At 38.1% G+C, this 19871-nt stretch overlaps 1 pseudogene; it reads right to left on the reverse strand.

Moving 5' to 3' along the window:
- Nucleotides 1–16027: 16027 nt before the first annotated feature.
- Nucleotides 16028–19088, reverse strand: LOC137765881 (R3H domain-containing protein 1-like; annotated as a pseudogene).
- Between the last annotated feature and the right edge of the window lie 783 nt (nt 19089–19871).

Here is a 19871-nt window from a genome sequence, read left to right on the forward strand (position 1 = left end):
TATATTTTATTTATTGCAGAATAATATTTCTCAGTTTAGCAATGTGTAATTCTTCTTCCATATTAAATGATTCTGAAGTGCATACACTTTCAAAGATACATCAAAATGTGTCTTTGGCCTTTTGATACATTAATGTTATAATAATGTAAATTAGAACATTGTAAACTTCATGGTCCTATGGCTTTAAACTTTATAAGTAAGCAACTATCTAACTTTTCAGACACTCATGTAATCATGCAGTCTTAGGCAATAAATTACACATATTTTTACTTTGAAAATTCCTACTGACAATTATTCTTCATTGCTCTTATCAATTTGCACATTCTTAGTGTGCTTAGAATTTAATAGTCATACACATAGAATATTCTCAATATATTATTGCTCATAAAATACGTTAAAATTATAGATCATTCATAATATATGCATTGACTGATAATGGCACCTAAAGAGCAAATTATGTTTATTTAGATTGGAATAAATTACCAAATCTTATCTAATGAAATATCCTTAAGGATATCCTTTAAGGTATCTTGTTAAAACAACTTAACGTGTAAAATACATGACCTAGAACATCTGTGTTTTACATTGCTTCAGTTTCCAAAGCTACGTAATAACTGCTGACCTAATAATTAACACTTACATATTTCTTTTTCACAGAGCTTTAAATAAAACAGAAATTTGCACTAACTCTACTTAACATATATTGAATTGATTACCTATGTGAATATTTCACATATAATCCTAGAAACATGACACAAAGAAGCAATTTAGTGTCATAGTTTAAAGCGCCATCTTTGACACCGAGCTACTTGGGTTGAAGTCCTGGTACTGTCACTTACTACCAGTATGACTTTGTAAATGTGGATAATAATGTAACCTAAGCCAAAGTTTATTACAAGAAAGGGATTATATGTAAAGTTCTTGGAAATAGTGATCAAGGAAAAAAACTCAGAGTGTTTACTATTATTTTGCACTACTTTATTTGTAACATTTTTTTGTCCTGTTTTCATTTTTATGTTTTCTTTCAGTGTTTTTATTTCAAATTTTCATCTTAGATTACCTGAAGATCTTACCTATGTTGCTGAGATATGTTGTTAACTATTGCTTGTTAACAATTCTCAAAACTCAAATAATACCAGTTGAGATTGTAATGCGTCACCACTGGCTGGCTAGAGAGCTGTCTGAATGGAGCATTTAAAATACCATTGCTCATGAACAATTGTTCATAAACGTAAACAGCAGCACCCTACTCTAGCTTCATCTGTTAACATACCAAGACTGAATTATCTCTTACATTAACAGACCATGAAACCTTACTGATACATTATAATGAAGACTCTACCTTCATTATTTCAAATAGAAAACAGATAAGACATAATAACATCCATAACTTAAGATTACATTTTAAATTCTTGATAAATCTAATTATTATCAATGAAAACTATATTGATTTGTTGAATATAACTAGACGATACATGAGTATTACATGGATTATAAACCTCAAAAGCCCATTTGTTTCTCTTTTTTTCCTTTTTAATAGCCATTATATTATTTCTACTGTCATGTATTTTTTTATGTTTCCATTTCTTTTCAGTTTTTTTAAAAATTTTTATATTGGAGTATAGTTGGTTAACAACATTGTGTTAGTTTTAGGTGTACAGCAAAGTGATTCAGCTATACAAAAACATGTATCTATTCTTTTTCAAATTCTTTTCTTATTGTTACTATACATATATTAAATCTTAATGGGTCATTTATATACAGTTAAAAAGAGACACTGCTTTCCAATTAAAGTGTCACGTTGGATGGAGAGCAGAATACTATTATAGATTTTGTTTTGTATATTTCCATCCATGATAAATGGTAAAAATAACTTGTAGGTTTTTAAATAGCCCATTTAACTTTTACTAAAATTCTATCAGTCCAATTACTGTGATCTTTGTTTTGTTATTCATGCTTATAGATTTTTAAAATTGTATTTGTTCCTCGTTTTCTAGTAAAACATTTTAAGATCAGGTGGCCTACTTGTGTGCCCTAAGATTTAACATAAAATGAATGTCTTAGAGATAATCTTATACTAGTCCTCTCCCCAAATAAGAAAAACACCACATAATAGTAGATTTTTATAATACTATTTTTAAATCTATATATTTGTTTCATCAGTGTCATAGTTTTTGGAGTACAGGTCTTTTGTCTCCTTAGGTAGGTTTATTCCTAGGTATTTTATCCTTTTTGAAGCAATGGTAAATGGGATTGTTTCTTTAATTTCTTTCTGATAGTTTGTTGTTAGTGTATAGAAATGCAACAGATTTCTGTACATTAATTTTGTATCCTGCAACTTTACTGTATCCATTGATGTGTAGTATCATGTCATCTGCAAACAGTGAGTTTGACTTTTTCCTTTCCAATTTGGATTCCTTTTATTTCTTTTTCTTCTCTGATTGCTGTGGCTAAGACTTCCAAAACTATGTTGAGTAAAAGTGGAAAGAGTGGGCATCCTTGTCTTTTTCCTGATCTTAGAGGAAATGCTTTCAAATTTTCAGCATTGAGTATGATGTTAGCTGTGTGTTTGTCATATATGGCCTTTATTATGTTGAAGTATGTTCTCTCTATGCTGCTTGCAGGAGAATTTTTATCATAAATGGAATTTTATTAAAAGTTTTTTCTGCATCTATTGAGATGATCATATGATTTTTATTCTTCCATTTGTTAAATTTGTAGCAACATGGATGGTTGGTTTTATGCTGAGTGAAAGAAGTCAGGAAGAGAAAGCAAATACTGTATGATATCACTTATGTGTGGAAGTTAAAAACTACAACAAACTAGTGAATATAACAAAAAAGAAACAGACTAACTGATATAGAGAATGAACTAGTGGTTACCAGTGGGGAGGAGGGGCAATATAGGGGTGGGGCAGCCAGAGGTACAAACTATTGGGTGTGAAATAGGCTACAAGGTTGTATTGAACAACGTGGGGAATATCGCCAATTTTTTATAATAACTGTAAATGGACTGTGACCTTTAAAAATTGTATAAAAATAAAAGATAAAATAAAATTTGGCATATATTTTAAAAAGCTATACATTTAGTTCACAGATGTGTCCTTTATTCTTAGATTATATCTATACTTTTATTGTTGTAGTAAATGTGACATGTGACATTAGATAATAAATAAAAACAAAAGCCCTAACAATTATACAGGTAAGTTTCCTCATTTTTTTATTTGTACAAATTTATCACTGCTCCAGATGAAGTAGAAAATTATGAAGTCTTTGCATGTTGTGAATATTCTCAGTTGGTGCTAAAGTTCACTCACGTATCAAAACAATTCCCTGGCGTCCAACAGCTTTTACTATTATGGAGACATCTGAAAAACAGAATATTAAACTGAGGAAACCAAGACATGCATTTGTAGTGATATTTTAAAATTGTTCCAGGTATGAGTCTAGAGGTGCATAATCACCAGAAGCTGGCTCCAAATAATTACCAGGTCTCTTTAGTATGTGTGCAATAGCAATGCATCATGAGCACATGTTGGAATGTGTGATCAAGGCAGTAAACCATTCGATTCTAGTAGTGACTTAATATTGAAGTGATCAAATAAAGAGTGCAATATCTGTAGAATATTTATAAAAACTGAAAGATATTGCTATAATGAGTCATCAATTAAATTATAATAATTTTTGGCTTCTTGTACATTCATTCCTCCAAAAATACCTAATTCCCATAGTGATTTAAAATCTCAAAAGGTGTCAGTTATACAAAAGATTTAGGTGCCACTTCTCTAGTCCATGGTGTGTGCATGTGAACGTGCTTATTAAGGCAACTTCAGGGTAACTCTAAAAACAACACACAAACACACACATATAGACTAATTACTATAAATATATTAGGGGACTAAAACACAGATATGCAGGAAGTTAGGTGAAAAGATAAGTACTGGTCAGAAAGCATGATACCATAAGGCACTCACCTTGCTCTGTAGGTATTGGTGGACACAATAAAAATATTGCTGGGTGTGCATTAAAGAGATTATAGTTTTTTTCAAAACATGGGCTAAGGTCATTCTCTAGCTTGGGAGAAGAGATATAAATCACCCATTGAAATATGTCAGGTTCTAACTGTCATGGGAAAATAGAGGAAATGATAACTTTTGTTTTGCTTTTAAAGTAAATAAATAAGTAAATAAATCTGTCTGTAATCCTATGTATAAAATAGGTTATAAATAAATATGTATGAAGAAGCAGAATCTGGCAGTTTTACTTTCCATTCTCTACTATTCCCCCAAACACACACACATACACACGTGCACTTGAGAAGATAGACAAACAGAAAAATCCATAAAAACTGGTCCAGAACTGTATAAAGAGTCTCAAAGCTATGAGACGAGAAAGAGTTGGAAGGTAAGTGGAAAAGATCCTGGTGAAGATCATTGTGAAATAGACATACAATTCCTACCCCAATCTCTGGATTAAAATCCACAAAGGTATTAAATAACTCTTTAGGAAGTTTGGGGATTTGGGGACTGAGGAGACTTGTTATCTTATTTCTTTTCTGGAATTCTGGACAAAGGCAGCCTCCCAGGCCTTCCTCACATCGCTATGGTTTGGAATCAATAGAGGAAGTACGGCTGTGTGGCATGTAATTGTGACAGAGTGGCAATTCCTCCCTCTGAGGAAGCACTATTGAGTTTCTGGTATTTCCCTAAGGAGAGAAGAGAGTGACCATATTTTCATGTGCTACCATGGGTAGCACCCAAAAATAACTTGGGAGAGATAGCTTGCTGATTTGACAGGTATTCAGACTGTGTAAGCATGTGCTGCCAGGAGATGCAGAATGGAAGGTAAAATTTGATGATAAGATGAGGATAAGATTTTTTCAGTGCTTGATTGTGCAGTGAGGTGAGGAGAGATAAGAATTATAAATAACCTTGTGTTTAGCTCTGGTGATGTAAGTTTGTAAATTTGTTGACTTTCCAAAGACCAGACACATCTGCCTGATCTTATAATGCCATCTCAGACAGAAGGATGAGAAGGAAAAAAGCCATAGACTTTGAACTTCAGATTGATTGTTTCACATTGAGGAAAAGTTCTGTTGTTTCTATTTAAGGAATCATACCTAGGAGAATTCAATTTAATTTAATTTAATTTATTATTATTTTTTTACATCTTTATTGGAGTAAAATTGCTTTACAATGGTGTGTTAGTTTCTGCTTTATAACAAATTTAATCAGCTATACATATACATATATCCTCATATCTCTTCCCTCTTGCGTCTCCCTCCCTCCCACCCTCCCTATCCCACCACTCTAGGTGGTCACAAAGCACCGAGCTGATCTCCCTGTGCTATGCGGCTGCTTCCCACTAGCTATTGGTTTTACTTTTGGTAGTGTATATATGTCCATGCTATTCTCTCACTTTGTCCCAGCTTACCCTTCCCCCTCCCCGTGTCCTCAAGTCCATTCTCTAGTAGGTCTGCGTCTTTATTCCCGTCCTGCCCCTAGGTTCTTCATGACCTTTTTTTTTTAGATTCCATATATATGTGTTAGCATACAGTATTTGTTTTCCTCTTTCTGACTTACTTCACTCTGTATGACAGACTCTAGGTCCATCCACCTCACTACAAATAACTCAATTTCATTTCTTTTTATGGCTGAGTGATATTCCATTGTATATATGTACCACATCTTCTTTCTACACTCGTCTGTTGATGGACACTTAGGTTGCTTCCATGTCCTGGCTATTGTAAACAGAGCTGCAATGAACATTTTGGTACATGACTCTTCTTGAATTATGGTTTTCTCAGGGTATAGGCCCAGTAGTGGGATTGCTGGGTAGTATGGTAGTTCTATTTTTAGTTTTTTAAGGAACCTCCATAGTGGCCGTATCAATTTACATTCTCACGAACAGTGCAAGAGGGTTCCCTTTTCTCCACACCCTCTCCAGCATTTATTCTTGGTAGATTTTTTTGATGATGGCCATTCTGACTGGTGTGAGGTGATATCTCATTGTAGTTTTGATTTGCATTTCTCTAATGATTAATGGTGTTGAGCATTCTTTCATGAGTTTGTTGATGATCTGTGCATCTTCTTTGGAGAAATGTCTATTTAGGTCTCTGCCCATTTTTGGATTGGGTTTTTTTTTTTTTTTTTTTTTTTTTGATATTGAGCTGCATGAGCTGCTTGTAAATTTTGGAGATTAATCCTTTGCCAGTTGCTTCATTTGCAAATATTTTCTCCCATTTTGAGGGTTGTCTTTTTGTCTTGTTTATGGTTTCCTTTGCTGTGCATAACCTTTTAAGTTTCATTAGGTCCCATTTGTTTATTTTTATTTCCATTTCTCTAGGAGGTGGGTCAAAAAGGATCTTGCTGTGATTTATGTCATAGAGTGTTCTGCCTATGTTTTCCTCTAAGAGTTTGATAGTTTCTGGCCTTACAGTTAGGTCTTTAACCCATTTTGAGTTTATTTTTGTGTATGGTGTTAGGGAGTGATCTAATTTCATTCTTTTACATGCAGCTGTCCAGTTTTCCCAGCACCACGTATTGAAGAGGCTGTCTTTTCTCAATTGTATATTCTTGCCTCCTTTATCAAAAATAAGGTGACCATATGTGCACGGGTTTATCTCTGGGCTTTCTGTCCTGTTCCATTGATCTATATTTCTGTTTTTGTGCCAGTACCATACTGTCTTGATTACTGCAGCTTTGTAGTAGAGTCTGAAGTCAGGGAGCCAGATTCCTCCAGCTCCGTTTTTCCTTCTCAAGATTGCTTTGGCTATTCGGGGTCTTTTGTGTTTCCATACAAATTGTGAAAATTTTTGTTCTAGTTCTGCGAAAAATGCCAGTGGTAGTTTGATAGGGATTGCATTGAATCTGTAGATTGCTTTGGGTAATAGAGTCATTTTCACAATGTTGATTCTTCAAATCCAAGAACATGGTATATCTCTCCATCTATTTGTAACATCTTTAATTTCTTTCATCAGTGTCATAGTTTTCTGCATACAAGTCTTTTGTCTCCTTAGGTAGTTTTATTCCTAGGTATTTTATTCTTTTTGTTGCAGTGGTAAATGGGAGTGTTTCCTTAATTTCACTTTCAGATTTTTCGTCATTCGTGTATAGGAATGCAAGAGATTTCTGTGCATTAATTTCGTATCCTGCTACGTTACCAAATTCATTGATTAGCTCTAGTAGTTTTCTGGTAGCATCTTTAGGATTCCCTACGTATAGTATCATGTCATCTGCAAAGAGTGACAGCTTTACATCTTCTTTTCCGATTTGGATTCCTTTTATTACTTTTTCTTCTCTGATTGCTGTGGCTAAGACTTCCAAAACAATGTTGAATAATAGTGGTGAGAGTGGGCAACCTTGTCTTGTTCCTGACCTTAGTGGAAATGGTTTCAGTTTTTCACCATTGAGGACGATGTTGGCTGTGGCTTTGTCATATATGGCTTTTATTATGTTGAGTTACGTTCCCTCTATGCCTACTTTCTCGAGGGTTTTTATCATAAATGGGTGTTGAATTTTGTCGAAAGCTTTTTCTGTGTCTATTGAGATGATCATATAGTTTTTATTCTTCAATTTGTTAATATGGTGTATCACATTGACTGATTTGCATATATTGAAGAATCCTTGCATTCCTGAGATAAACCCCACTTGATCATGGTGTATGATCCTTTTAATGTGCTACTGGATTCTGCTTGCTAGTATTTTGTTGAGGATTTTTGCATCTAATTTCATCAGTGATATTGGTCTATAGTATTCTTTCTTTGTGACATCTTTGTCTGGTTTTGGTATCAGGGTGTTAGTAGTCTCGTAGAATGAGTTGAGGAGTGTTCCTCCCTCTGCTATATTTTGGAAGAGTTTGAGAAGGATAGTTGTTAGCACTTCTCTAAATGTTTGATAGAATTCGCCTGTGAAGCCATCTGGTCATGGGCTTTTGTTTGTTGGAAGATTTTTAATCACAGTTTCAATTTCAGTGCTTCTGATTGGTCTGCTTATTTTTTTTATTTCTTCCCTGTTCAGTCTGAGAAGGTTGTGCTTTTCTAAGAATTTGTCCATTTCTTCCAGGTTGTCCATTTTATTGGCATAGTGTTGCTTGTAGCAGTCTCTCAGGATCCTTTGCATTTGTGCAGTGTCAGTTGTTACTTCTCCTTTTTCATTTCTAATTCTATTGATTTGAGTCTTCTCTCTTTTTTTCTTGATGAGCCTGGTTAATGGTTTATCAATTTTGTTTATCTTCTCAAAGGACCAGCTTTTAGTTTTATTGATCTTTGCTATTGTTTCCTTCATTTCTTTTTCATTTATTTCTGATCTGATCTTTATGATTTCTTTCCTTCTGCTAACTTTGTGGTTTTTTTGTTCTTCTTTCTCTAATTGTTATAGATGTAAGGTTAGTTTGTTTATTTGAGATGTTTCTTGTTTCTTAAGGTAAGATTGTATTGCTATAAACTTCCCTCTTAGAACTGGTTTTGTTGTATCCCATAGGTTTTGGGTCATAGTGTTTTCCTTGTCATTTGTTTCTAGGTATTTTTTGACTTCCTCTTTGATTTCTTCAGTGCTCTTGGTTATTAAGTAGTATATTGTTAGCCTCCATGTGTTTGTATTTTTTACAGATTTTTTTCCTGTATTTGATATCTAGTCTCACAGTGCTGTGGTCAGAAAAGATACTTGATATGATTTCAATTTTCTTAAATTTATCAAGGCTTGATTTGTGACCTATGATATGATATATTCTTGAGAGTGTTCAATGAGCACTTGAGAAGAAACTGTGTTCTGTTGTTTTTGGATGGAATGTCCTATAAATATCAATTAAGTCCATCTTGTTTAATGTATCATTTAAAGCTTATGTTTCCTTATTTATTTACATTTTGGATGATCTGTCCATTGGTGAAAGAGGGGTGTTAAAGTCCCCTACTATGATTGTATTACTGTCGACTTCCCCTTTTATGGCTGTTAGTATTTGCCTTATGTATTGAGGTGCTCCTATGTTGGGTGCATAAATATTTACAATTGTTATATCTTCTTCTTGGATTGATCCCTTGATCATTATGTAGTGTCCTTTGTCTCATGTAATAGTCTTTGTTTGAAAATCTATTTTGTCTGATATGAGAATTGCTACTCCAGCTTTCTTTTGATTTCCATTTGCATGTAATATCTTTTTCCATCCCCTTACTCTCAGTCTGTATGTGTCCATAGGTCTCAAGTGGGTCTCTTGTAGACAGTATATGTAGAGGTCTTGTTTTTTTATCCATTCAGCCAGTCTATGTCTTTTGGTTGGAGCATTTAATCCACTTACATTTAAGGTAATTATTGATATATTTGTTCCTATTACCATTTTCTAAATTTTGGGGGTTTGTAATTGTAGGTTTTTTTCCTTCTCTTGTGTTTCCTCACTAGAGAAGTTCCTTTAGCAATTGTTGTAAAGCTGGTTTGGTGGTGCTGAATTCTCTTAGGTTTTGTTTGTCTGTAAAGGTTTTAATTTCTCCGTCAAGTCTGAATGAGATCTTTGCTGGGTAGAGTAATCTTGGTTGTAGGTTTTTCTCCTTCATCACTTTAAATATGTCCTGCCACTCCCTTCTGCTTGCAGGGTTTCTGCTGACATATCAGCTGGTAACCTTATGGGGATTCCTGTGTATGTTATTTGTTGTTTTACCCTTGCTGCTTTTAATATTTTTTCTTTGTATTTAATTTTTGATAGTTTGATCAATATGTGACTTGGCATGTTTCTCCTTGGATTTATCCTGTATGGGACTCTCTGCGCTTCCTGAACTTAATTAACTATTTCCTTGCCCATATTAGGGAACTTTTCAACTATAATCTCATTCCCTTTCTTTTTCTCTTCTTCTTCTGGGGCCCATATAATTCGAATGTTGGTGTGTTTAGTGTTGTCCCAGAGGTCTCTGAGACTGTCCTCAATTCTTTTCATTCTTTTTTCTTTATTCTGCTCTGCAGTAGTTATTTCCACTCTTTTATCTTCCAGGTCACTTATCCGTTCTTCTGCCTCAGTTATTCTGCTACTGATTCCTTCTAAAGAATTTTTAATTTCATTTATTGTGTTGTTCATCATTGTTTCTTTGCTCTTTAGTTCTTCTAGGTCCTAGGTCTAGGTGTAACGTTTCTTGTATTTTCTCCATTCTATTTCCAAGATTTTGGATCATCTTTACTAGCATTATTCTGAATTCTTTTTCAAGTAGACTGCCTATTTCCTCTTCATTTGTTTGGTCTGGAGGGTTTTTACCTTGCTCCTTCATCTGCTGTGTGGTTCTCTGTCTTCTCATTTTGCTTAACTTACTGTGTCTGAGGTCTCCTTTTTGCAGGTTGCAGGTTCGTAGTTCCCGTTGTTTTTGGTGTCTTCCCCCAGTGGGTAAGTTTGGTTCAGTGGGTTGTGTAGGTTTCCTGGTGGAGGGGACTAGTGTCTGTGTTCTGGTGGATGAGGCTGGATCTTGTCTTTCTGGTGGGCAGGTCCGCGTTTGGTGGTGTGTTTTGGGGTGTGTATGACCTTATTATGATTTTAGGCAGCCTGTCTGCTAATGGGTGGGGTTGTGTTCCTGTCTTGCTAGTTGTTTGGCATAGGGTGTACATCACTGTAGTTTGTTGGTCATTGAGTGGAGCTGGGTCTTGGCATTGAGATGGAGAACTCTGGGAGATTTTTGCCATTTGATATTATGTGGAGCTGGGAGGCCTCTGGTGGACCAGTATTCTGAACTCAGCTCTCCCACCTCAGAGGCACAGGCCTGACACCCAGCTGGAGCACCAAGACCCTGTCATCCACACAGCTCAGAATAAAAGGAGAAAAGAAAAGAAAAGAACGAAAGAAAGAAAGAAAGAAAGAAAGAAAGAAAGAAAGAAAGAAAGAAAAAAGAAGGAAAGAAAGAAAGGAAATAAAGTTATTGAAATAAAAAATAATTATTAAAAATAAAAAAATTAAGTATTAAAAAAAAAAAGAAATAAAGAAAAGAACAACCAAACCAAAAAACAAATCCACCAATGATAACAGGCTCTAAAAACTATACTAAAAAAAACGGACAGACAGAGCCCTAGGACAAGTGGTAAAAGAAAAGCTATACAGTCAAAATCACACACAGAAGTATACACATACACTCACAAAAAGAGAAAAAGGAAAAATATATATATATCGTTGCTCCCAAAGTCCACCCCCTCAATTTGGGATGATTCGTTGTCTACTCAGGTATTCCACAGATGCAGGTACATCAAGTTGATTGAGGATATTTAATCCGCTGCTCCTGAGGCTGCTGGGAGAGATTTCCCTTTCTCTTCTTTGTTTGCACAGCTCCCGGGGTTCAGCTTTGGATTTGGCCCTGCCTTTGTGTGTAGGTCACCTGAGAGTGTCTGTTCTTTGCTTAGACAGGATGGGGTTAAAGGAGCAGTTGATTCGGGGGCTCTGGCTCACTCAGGCTGGGGGGAGGGAGAGGTACGGATGCTGGGCGAGCCTGCAGCGGCAGAGGCCGCCGTGACATTGCACCAGCCTGAGGCGCGCCGTGCGTTCTCCCAGGGAAGTTGTCCCTGGATCACGGGGCCCTGGCAGTGGCGGGCTGCACAGGCTCCCGGGAGGGGCAGTGTGGAGAGTGACCTGTGCTCGCACACAGGCTTCTTGGTGGCTGCAGCAGCAGCCTTAGCGTCTCATGCCCATCTCTGGGGTCCGTGCTGACAGCCGTGGCTCACGCCCGTCTCTGGAGCTCTTTGAAGCAGCGCTCTTAATCCCCTCTCCTCGCACACCAGGAAACAAAGAGGCAAGAAAAAGTCTCTTGCCTCTTTGGCAGCTCCGGACTTTTTCCCAGACTCCCTCCCAGCTAGCTGTGGCGCAATAGCCCCCCTCAGGCTGTGTTCACGCAGCCAACCCTCGTCCTCTCCCTGGGATCCAACCTCCGAAGCCCGAGCCTCAGCTCCCAGCCCCCGCCCGCCCTGGCGGCTGAGCAGACAAGCCTCTCGGGCTGGTGAGTGCTGGTCGGCGCCGATCCTCTGTGCGAGAATTTCTCTGCTTTACCCTCCGCACCCCTGTGGCTTCGCTCTCCTCCGTGGCTCCGAAGCCTCCCCCTCGGCCACCCACAGTCTCCGCCCGCGAAGGGCCTTCCTAGTGTGTGGAAACCTTTCCTCCTTCACAGCTCCCTCCCACTGGTGCAGGTCCTGTCCCTATTCTTTTGTCTCTGTTTTTTCTTTTTTCTTTTGCCCTACCCAGGTAGTGGGGAGTTTCTTGCCTTTGGGGAGGTCTGAGGTCTTCTGCCAGCGTCCAGCAGGTGTTCTGTAGCGGTTGTTCCACATGTAGATGTATTTCTGATGTATTTGTGGGGAGGAAGGTGATCTCCAGGTCTTACTCTTCCGCCATCTTGAGGTTCAAGGTCAATTTAATTCTAAAATATAGAAGAGAAATCAAAAGATGCTATTTTTTAGATATTTAAGTTTTTTAAGGAGAACTGGAATTGGGAGAAAAAGTCAATATTATAGCTCTTAAAAAAGGTTACTCAGCAAAAAACCTGTAAGAGTATAAGTTAAATATATTTAAATGCAGATGGGTCTAGTTAATAGTTAATTGTTATATCTCATGCTGTTTCACTTATAAATTATAAGCAAAACAATATTAATAGAGCCATTAGAAATCACGTACAAATAACACGACAATATTTATTTTAACATTATCTTATTGAAAATTAACTTGTATGGCCTGCATAATATGGAAAAGATATGAGTCTAGAAGCTATTCTATTGGACTCTATTCTTAATTCTCATATTCCCTTTTAGTAATTTTCTACAGGGGTTACAGAATATACTATTTATTTCCATGATCCATCCACCCTACTCTTGTTTTAGTTGTTACTTATCACATTGATAATTATTTGAGTTTCAACATGTACTATGTCTTCTAATTTTTCTACTGCATGATTGCTTTTGTGACTTTTAGTCAGAGACCAGCTACCGAGCAGGATATAAAACTCTGGAGATCCTATGTTTGAACATTGTAGGAATAGGATTATCTCCAGACTTTTGTCACCCACTGCTAAACAAGGAGCTAAGCATGCGTAAATTATGTCAAGAGAAAAGCTGCCAATCCTCACTTGAAGAGCTTGAAGAACCAGATATAGGGATTATAACTGAATAATCTGTTTTTTCCATGATATTTTTCATCATATAAAAGGCAGAAGATATATATATATATATATATATATATATATATATATATATATATATAAGCAATATATTCTTTTTTGAGAAGGGAATATGTGAATCCAGTGATATTCCTTATAGTCTGACTATAATTACAGTGGTCAGTAAGACATAATAAGGCTTTTTCCATCATGGTTCAAGAGCTAATTTCGTCTGGTCTTACAGAAGAACAAAGAACAGTTATCCAGATTATAGCTCATGAAGTGGTTGCTTGAGCAGATGTTACAGAAAAGATACTACATACACATTGATAATAAGCCTAACTGTATGCTTCAGTCTCTTGCAGTCATAACCTATATCTGCTTATAACAGATTCTGAGACTGATTTGATGTCTCTCATTTAATAGGAAAGTCATCACTATCTCCGAAAAGGAGAGTCTGTGGACCCCACATGGGGAAGAAAATAAAGCCAGAGGAGAATCTTTTGTTCAGGGTAGTACAAATATATCTGAAGTTTAGCTAGTTTTAAAATTAGAATCCTATTGGTTTTCCCATCTTCCTAGAAGATTTAGGATAATATCAGCAGTGACGGGCATGTATGTATGATAAGGCAGAGTAAAAAAAGGAGATTTTTGGTATAATCATGCAACAAAGTTATTTTATAAAAAGCAGTCAAATTTAGTGAAGGAAAATTTTATTTCCTTGATTTTTCACTTTGAAAATTAGAATTATTCTATCACTAAGCTATGAATACACTTTTGCCTCCCCAGATTGGGATAATAGTTTGTGATACTGCCACAATTCTCTCCTTGGTATTTGCAAGGCTTCCATTAACAGAGGACTGTCACCTTGTTGGAAGTTCAGAAGTAGAGGAACAAATTTATATCACCCTAATGACAAGACTCGTAGGGAGTATTGTGTGGTTGTATAATGATTATACTGCAAAATAGCAAAAAGAATAGCTCTGGAGGTCTAACAAAGAGTCAGGTGGTTACAATCAAGATGAAAACTTAATTTGGTAGCATTTACTGCTTTGAGCATTAAAGGGACTGTGGTGTCCTGGCCATCATAAGTACTAAGTCTTTCTGGTACCAAAGGTAAAGGAGAAAAAATTAGGTGGCAAGCATATTATCTATTGGACTTCTTTATTCCAGTAAGTGAATTCTGTTATAAGATTCTTTTTGTCAGAAGTGCGAAATATTATTTATAAGTCAGGGATGAAAAGTGGAAGTTTTAAGGGTTTTATGTTCTATGATTTAGAACTACCGTGCTTTACAACTTCAAATTTAAAAAGTTAATTTTGTAAGAGTATATATCTGCTTGTTTTAGGAATAATTATACATCTGCTGAAAATAAATCATACACACATAATAACTAAGCTTGCTGCCATAGTAAATACAGTAAAACTGACAGTTGCTTCTAGAAACAGTTGATATTCTTCTAATAGAGGATAAAATAAAATGTTTTTCCTCCAAATATTTAGAAATAAGTCATTAAATTGAACTTAATATCATAAGTAAAATTTAGATTACCACAAATAATTATTTATCATTCTAATATGAGAAGGTATTACAGATATTTTATTGGAGTAATTATAAAAATCAAGGTGAATAAAACCTTGTTGTAGGGACTTCCCTGGCAGTCCAGTGGTTAGCACTCCGCGCTTCCAATGCAGGGGGCATGGGTTCGATCCCTGGTCGGGGAAGTAGGAGCCCACATGCTGCACGGGGCAGCGAAAAAATATTAAAGAAAAAAAAAAGAAACCTTGTTGTAAACAGGAAGATAGTACTCCTGGTATACATGAAGCATAATTTTTCTAATTTGAGAATTACTTTTTGGACAATCACTAAACCTAGTTAAAATAAAGTGCATTGCATTGGGCTTATTTTACCTTTTTTTTTTCTCATTTAAAAACATGATTTTAATTTACAAAAGACAAAGTGGGTATATATTTGTAAACATTTATTCTCTTGAACTGAAAAAGGCTTGCATCAGCACACATTGTACAGCCTTGTAAATTGAAAAACAGGTTCCTTGTTCATAAGTGCAATGAATCTTTGATGTCCAGTGATCTGCTGCAAACAATGAAAACACATTTTAAACCACTTAAGAAGTTTCCAGCACTCATCAAATGCATTTCCTCAGGTGACAAAAAAATCCGCAAGGAAGGGAATGAAAATAAGTGGCATTTAATTATTGGAGGGAGACTTAAAAAAAAAAAAAATGGAAGTATTTTCCTGCCTAGAATGATTCCTATTCCCCTTTGAACCTAAGTGGTTTGATTAAGAGGTGTTAAGAACATAATTTACTTTACGCTTAATGTTTATACGACCTAAGTGAATAAGGAAAAGACCCTATGAGGGAGTTCTATATTTTCTGGAAATTGTTTCTGTGTCTAGAGATACAGGGGAAGAGTAGTCTTCTATTTGTGGGGTCTCCTTAGTTACCCTCCAGCCCCCCAAAGACAGTACATGGTTGTGACTTGGTTATTACACTCTTGCATTCTTTTTCCCCCAAATTCTATGTTGTGTCACACTGTGCTGGCTGCAAAAAAAGAAATACAGGTTGCAACTGGTTGTAATCATTTTGAAGAATAATTTGCAGTACAATAGAGCTGATACAAGAATTCAGAAATATAAAACAAAATAACTATAAAAGTTAGGAGGCAGTTGAACAGCATTTCCTCAGAAAAATCTGCTAACTCTGTATCATTCCGATGTGGATTCCTACAGTCATCTGGGATGAAATGTGTATTTTCCCCCCCTTTGCTGGATCACTGGCCTGTCTTCAGAAGTTGTAATGCCACGACCACACATCCTAGGAGTCTCATGTTAACAGAAGCTCCAAATACCAAGCCAGTTAAAGATGGGTGAGGACAGGGGAATCACAAAGGCCATGGGTCCAAAGTGGCTGTTACTGAGAACTTGCCCTTTCCAAAATGTGAAAGTCATAGTGCTTCTTGCTCGTTCTCAGCTTAAACTCGTTGACTGAGTTAATTTGTTTCTTCAGAGCATTCTGTGCAGTGGAGATGGAGGGGAATGTGGCTAAGACAATGTACGTGGAGGCCAAGTCACTAGGTTTAGAGCTTTCGGGGTTGACAGTACTGTCCCCCCTGCTACAGCAGAGGGGGTGACAACGCAGCTGGGGCTGGGACTGGGGGTTCTGGAGCCACCAAATCTTGGCGCCAATTTTAAAGAATTCCCCCAAAAGCTTCTCAGCTTCCACACGAGTTATTCCATCTAGTAGTTCAGTAATTTCCAAGACCTTCCCAACAACTGCTTCTCCTGCATCAAGGTCGGTAGATGCAGCTTTTTTAGCTTGCTTCCTTCCTCGGTTTCCATGCCTGTTGCCAGGCTGACCCTGTTGGGCTGGAATGTGTCCGTGCAGAACAGCAGGAGGGTTGTACTGCAGTGGCTGAACAAGTAACGGGTATCTGGCATCTCCTGAACAATATTGTCTCTACTGTTAAATTCCACATACTTCTGTCCTCTCTGGTGATCACCGTAATATTTGTTTTGTTGCCACTGTGGGGGTGAATGGGCACGAGATTGTGGATTGTTTGGTACACTGAGCTGCATCGTCACCATTCCACCACCAGGTGGTGGAGGTGGCACAGCCGCACACTGGTGGCCTTGGAGCTGCTGGGAATTGCATGGGGAAGTAGTTCGAGGCAACTGTACTTGTTCTGATCCTGGATGTTGCAAGTAACCTACTGAGGAGCTTAAATTATTTTGTTGGCCAGGTGGAATGATGCTGTAATAAACTGGCATTCCTGCTGTAGGCATAGATCCTTGATTAGACTGATTAGGGAACATAGCAAGCTGTTGATAAGTCTGATGGGCATTCCTTGAGAACCTTGAGGCAGTGAAACCTGATATGATGGCACTGAAGGATAGGCAATGACCACTCCTTGAATCTGATTTCCAATGCTGTTGGGCTGGCCACCAACTAGACTCTGACTCTGGGGTTGCTGAACTCCAACTGTCCCCTGGTAGTTTTGCTGCTGGTTGGGCATAACTTGATAACCTGTCCGCTGGGCAGGCTGGGGTAGTGGTTGGTTTAGATGTGAATTGTAATGTACAGAAGGGACGGGGCGATACTGAGGTTGACTGGAGTGGTCGTGGCCTGGAGCACAGTAACAGGCTGGCATCTGTGGAGAGGGCTGCTGAATATATCCTTGCTGCTGGAGCACAGGCTGGCTGACAGGATGACCAGAGGCAGAATAGCCAGCAGTAGGGACTTGCTGCCCAGGTGGTAGGGGAGGAAGAGGAGGTGGTGGTGGTGGTGGGGCTGCTGTCGTGATGTAACCAGACTGCTGTACTGAAGAACAGCAGAGGACTGAAACATGGTGGCGAGAGGATCAGAGCCATCCACCGATGGCTGGCGGGCAAGACTCAGGCGGCTACACTGAGACCCATGGTTGTCCTGCTGGGAGAAAATGTGCTGAGCTGCTTGCTGTTGAGGTGATGGGGGTGGCAGAGGTGGCTGTGGAGGTCCAGGCCCTTGGGTTCTAACTGGTTGTTGAGTCATAGGAGGATTATACACAACTGGACTCCCATCTGGGTTTATGAAGGGCTGACCTGTTTTTGAAAGCCTGCCTATGCTTTTGCTGCTTCCAGAACTATCACCTCTTGTCAGAACTGAAATTCCCCTGAAGCGGCTGGCTTTGGTTTACAGCAGGCTTGAAGTTTCAGAGAGAGCTGTCTGAATCTGTGCTGCTCCAGGGTCGTGATTCAGAGTACTTCAACTCGTTCTCACTGCTGCTTTGATGGCTATTTGTTGATCTCCCTGAAGAATCTTTATTAACTCTAAATATCTGGTGCCTCTGCTGGGTGCTACTGGCATCCTCGTCTTGGATTCTTTTGTCAATAATATAATTCTCTTGGGAACACAGCCGATCTTGGGAAAATATTTGGTCTCTAGCTCTCTGGTACTCTTATTCTCTTTCTTCTATAGATTTGCTTCTTCTGTCAGCTTTCAAACGTATTCTCATCTGGTTATCATCTTTGTCAAAGGTAGAGTTATCTCTCTTGAGGATATATCATTTCTGAAAGTCTTCACCTTTATCATCCTTAATATGTTCATTAAATTTCTGATCAGGTATTCTTGTATTGCTAGTTTTGTTTACTATGACAGACTTCCCACTCTGATCAACACTGTGGTCTAATCCAAAGTAAGCAGCGACTCTGTGTAATAGCATCCTACGGTAAGATGTCACTGGGTGGAATTTTTTACGTGGAGACTCATTATTACCAATGAGATCTAAAATTTCTTGTTCCAATTTCAATAGCATTATACTGTCCCTGGGACTGTCTTTTAATGTATTTACTAAAAATTCATGTAGACCTATGCCAGTTGAATCAGTGTATTCTTGACCTAGAATCTCTTGTTAACATTTTTCTGGGCTACTTATCACGGGCTTTTTCTTCTTCTGCTTCCTCTTTTGAGGGCTTCTCCTCTTTTTCAAATGATTGTGTTATCTGGCTCTGAATTTTCTCCTGCAAATCAATATTGTTGTCAATGCAATGATCATTCTTCTCTGCCAAAATCTTCCCATAGTTTTCTGAGTTTTTAAAAAATTAATTAATTAATTTATTTATTTATGGCTGTGTTGGGTCCTCGTTTCTGTGCGAAGGCTTTCTCCAGTTGCGGCAAATGGGAGCCATTCTTCATCGCGGTGCACGGGCCTCTCACTATCGCGGCCTCTCCTGTTGTGGAGCACAGGCTCCAGACGCGCAGGCTCAGTAATCGTGGCTCACGGGCCCAGTCGCTCCGCGGCATGCGGGATCTTCCCAGACCAGGGCTTGAACCCGTGTCCCCTGCATTGGCAGGCAGAGTCTCAACCACTGCGCCACCAGGGAAGCCCAGTTTTCTGATTTTGATTTACAACTCCAGTTGTATCTTTCACTTCTGCCTCCGAATCCTTCATTGCTTCAGTTTCATTTTTTATAGTAACAGTATCAGATATCCTCATTAGCAAAGGTTATTTTAGAATTCTACAGGGTACTTGAAGCCTGATGTGTCTTATGGATGTGGAATTGTGGTGTCCCGAAAAAATAAAATAAAATAATCCAAGGTTCTTTCTCACAGTTGTCAGCCAGGATGTCAATTGTCTTGACCAATTTGGAATCTGGCAGGAGGAGTCCCATGTCCTTGTCACCACTGTAGATTCCTGGACTGAAATGGACTGTCTTGGATCAAATATATCATACCTTTCAGGGGCCCGCGTTACTGAGGAGGAGGAGGAGGAGGCGGTTGGAGCGCGGCGCAGCAGGGCGACGGAGGGGCTGGGTGGGTGCAAGTTAAGAGTCTTACGAAAGGGAATTAGGGAATCTAAGGAAAAAAAAAAAAAAAGTCATGAAGAACCTAGTGGCAAGACGGGAATAAAGACACAGACCTACTAGAGAATGGACTTGAGGATATGGGGAAGGGGAAGGGGAAGATGTGACAAAGTGAGAGAGTGGCATGGACATATATATACTACCAAATGTAAAATAGATAGCTAGTGGGAAGCAACCGCATAGCACAGGGAGATCAGCTCTGTGCTTTGTGACCACCTAGAGGGGTGGGATAGGGAGGGTGGGAGGGAGGGAGATGCAAGAGGGAAGAGATATGGGAACATATGTATATGTATAACTGATTCACTTTGTTATAAAGCAGAAACTAACACACCATTGTAAAGCAATTATACTCCAATAAAGATGTTCAAAAAAAAAAAAAAAAAGAAAGAAAGGGAATTAACCCCATCACCAGCCCG

The sequence above is a fragment of the Eschrichtius robustus genome, chromosome 6, assembly GCF_028021215.1.
Source record: "Eschrichtius robustus isolate mEscRob2 chromosome 6, mEscRob2.pri, whole genome shotgun sequence".
Taxonomy (NCBI): Eukaryota; Metazoa; Chordata; class Mammalia; order Artiodactyla; family Eschrichtiidae; genus Eschrichtius; species Eschrichtius robustus.